At 38.0% G+C, this 3,249-nt stretch overlaps 1 protein-coding gene across 5 annotated transcripts in view; it reads right to left on the bottom strand.

The window, feature by feature from the left end:
• The window catches only part of LOC110298916 (bile salt sulfotransferase-like), a 37,867-nt gene extending 36,035 nt beyond the window's left edge, over window positions 1-1,832 (bottom strand). The window contains exons 1-2 of one of the 5 annotated variants that reach the window (XM_021168457.2): window positions 1,752-1,832; window positions 1,426-1,546 (exon numbers count right to left, since the gene is read on the bottom strand). The gene's annotated coding sequence lies outside the window, so the exon portion shown is untranslated. The other 4 variants (XM_021168456.2, XM_021168458.2, XM_021168459.1 and 1 more) reach the window with 4 other exon arrangements.
• Window positions 1,833-3,249: the final 1,417 nt, after the last annotated feature.

Here is a 3,249-nt window from a genome sequence, read left to right on the forward strand (position 1 = left end):
CAGAGCTAAACAAAGAATTCTCACCTGAGGAAAACCAAATGGCTAAGAAGCACCTGAAAAAATGTTCAGCATCCTTAATCATCAGGGAAATGTAAATCAAAACAACCCTGAGATTCCACTTCACACCAGTCAGAATGGCTAAGATCAAAAATTGAGGTGACAGCAGATGCTGGTGAGGATGTGGAGAAAGAGGAACACTCCTCCATTGTTGGTGAGATTGCAAGCTTTTACAACCACTCTGGAAATCAGTCTGGTGGTTCCTCAGAAAATTGGACATAGTACTACAAGAGGATCCAGCAATACCTCTTCTGGGCATATGTCCAGAAGATGTTCCAACCGGTAAGAAAGAAACAAGCTCGACTATGTTCATAGCAGCCTTATTTATAATAGCCAGAAGCTGGAAAGAATGGAGATGCCCTTCAACAGAGGAATGGATACAGAAAATGTGGTACATTTACACAATGGATTACTATTCAGCTATTAAAAAGAATGAATTTATGAAATTCCTAGGCAAATGGGTGGACCTGGAGGGCATCATCCTGAGTGAGGTAACCCAATCACAAAAGAACTCACATGATATGTACTCACCGATAAGTGGATATTAGCCCAGAAACTTAGAATACCCAAGATATAAGATACAAATTGCAAAACACATGAAACTCAAGAAGTATGAAGACCAAAGTGTGGATACTTTGCCCCTTCTTAGAATTGAGAACAAAGCACCAATGGAAGGAGTTAAAGAGATAATGTTTGGAGCTGAGATGAAAGGATGGACCATATAGACACTGCCATACCCAGAGATTCATCCCATAATCAGCCTCCAAACGCTGACACCATTGCATACACTAGCAAGAGTTTGCTGAAAGGACCCTGATATAGCTGTCTCTTGTGAGGCTATTCAAACACAAAAGTGGATGCTCACAGTCATCTATTGGGTGGATCATAGGGCCCCCAATGGGAAGCTAGAGAAAGTACTCAAGGAGCTAAAGGTATCTGCAACCCTATAGGTGGAACAACAATATGAACTAACCAGTAGTCCCAGAAGCTTGTGTCTCTACCTGCATATGTATCAGAAGATGGTCTAGTTGGCCATCAGTGGAAAGAGAGGCCCATTGGTCTTGCAAACTTTATATGCTTAAGTACAGGGGAACGCCAGGGCCAAGAAGTGGGAGTGGGGGTGGGGAGAGTGGGGGTGAGGGCACGGGGGACTTTTGGGATAGCATTGGAAATATAAATGAAGAAAATACTTAATTAAAAAAACAGAAGCAGTATAGATATTCTCAGTAGATATACTGGGATTTTTAATGTGGTAGGTCTATATACAGTGGAAGTATATTCAGTTTAAACAAAAATAAAGTTTCTGAAATTTGCAGAAAATATATAAATCTAATTATATTTAAATTAAACTGAAACTCTCAAACTTACGTTATCTCAGCAAATACTCTTATCAACTGAATTATTTCTCCAGTCCTAACACAGAAACATTTATGCATGTACAAGTGTATACCAGCATAGCTGCAGAAAAAAGACTTTGTGTTGTTCTAACCTGCAAATAGAAAGACAAGAATAAAGAGTATTAATCTTGGAACGAACTAACCTGAAGCAGCGTAATTGAGAAAGCAAAGCTTCCTTGGAAGTCTTCATTAGACTAACACTGACCGAGAATGTTGAATGAGAACACTGAGGGTGCAGGCTTTTACATGGAGTAAGGTCGGGAGAATCTGTGTTGTAACTACAATAATAATGCTTACCTCTTTGAGTCTTTAAAACTCAGCAGCAGAGTGTTTTCTCTCTCCCAGGGTCATCCAGCTCTGTTTGATCAAACTTTGATCCCCAAAGCACAATGTGTAAGAGAAACTGAAAATCAACAGGATCAAAGCAAAACTTCAGTGCCAACTCAATGGTTCATTGGTTAAATATGATTGTTCCCAACGCTTTGGTGTGAATTTGAGCAATATAAACCATATGATTTAAAAATGTTTCTGATATATCAAGTTGTTCTCTGATGTAAACGTGGAGTTTGTAGCACACACACACACACACACACACACACACACACACACACATACTAACATAAATGCACATCTGGATATTAAGACTTTACAAAAAGGTACAGGCCTACAGGCCTAGTAGTTCCTCTAGTCCATCTGCTTACCTAAGTTATAATCATATTATTATTTAATTATTTAGTAATTTTATGCATATGGGTAATTTTTCTGCATAAGTTGGCTTTCAATGGCATGTGACTAGTCATTGATGGTTGAGAGCTAAATTCTGAGGGCTGAAAATTGATCTCAGTACCTATGGTAGAATAACCAGTACTTTTAACTATTGATCTATCTCTCCTACTCATAAACCATAGGTATGTTAATACCTTCTGTAGCAGTCAAAGTATTTGGAGCATCATTTTAAAAGTGTCCCTTTTTGTTTTTGCATGGAGATAACATCTCTCTCCCATATATATCTCTGCTGCTAAAATCTTCCCCGACATTTCCTTTTATTGCATTGCCCCTATGCATGTGAGATAGTTAGTATGCCAGTGGGGTTGGCTTCATGATGTCTGATGGTATATTAACATGTATAATATACATGCACCATACAAGCCTTTCCAACCTAATCCCAGCTCTTTTTATGATATTGATTATATTATTGCATGTGTACATATGCAAACATGCATGTCTTCAACTTGCATTATGTGGAGGTTCAGGAGCTCATACATATTTGTATTCAAGTACATGGAGACTCCAAACCTACAGCATTGTCTTTCTCAACTCTATTTCCTTGGATAGATGTCCACTAAATCTCAAGCTGGCCAGTTTTTTCTATTATGGTGCTGTGGTAGGCTCTGACATTGCAAACCTCAATACAAGCCCAGCTCTGTTATATATTTGTTTATGAAGACATAAACACTCAGCTTCTTGCTCCTGATACCATGCCTCAGATCTTCCATCTTGTACTCTTAACCCCTGGAACAATTATCTAATATATACTTTCTTATTTCTATAGCCTTGGTCATAGTGTTTCATCACAGAAATAGAAAAGTAACTAACACAAAAATACTTATTCTTGTGTTTCTTCTACCTGATCATACAGAATTAGGGTCATAGAGTTATATGAGTCTACTACATTCAACCAGTCAAATCAATGTTTTAGCAATAAAATGATCTCTATTCTAGCCTGAGAAATTTTGGAAGAAACTTTCTCAAAAGAAAATGTAGAAGAAAGATGGAGGATGGAGCTGTTGATAGA

Source organism: Mus caroli, chromosome 7, assembly GCF_900094665.2.
Source record: "Mus caroli chromosome 7, CAROLI_EIJ_v1.1, whole genome shotgun sequence".
In the NCBI taxonomy this organism is placed as follows: Eukaryota; Metazoa; Chordata; class Mammalia; order Rodentia; family Muridae; genus Mus; species Mus caroli.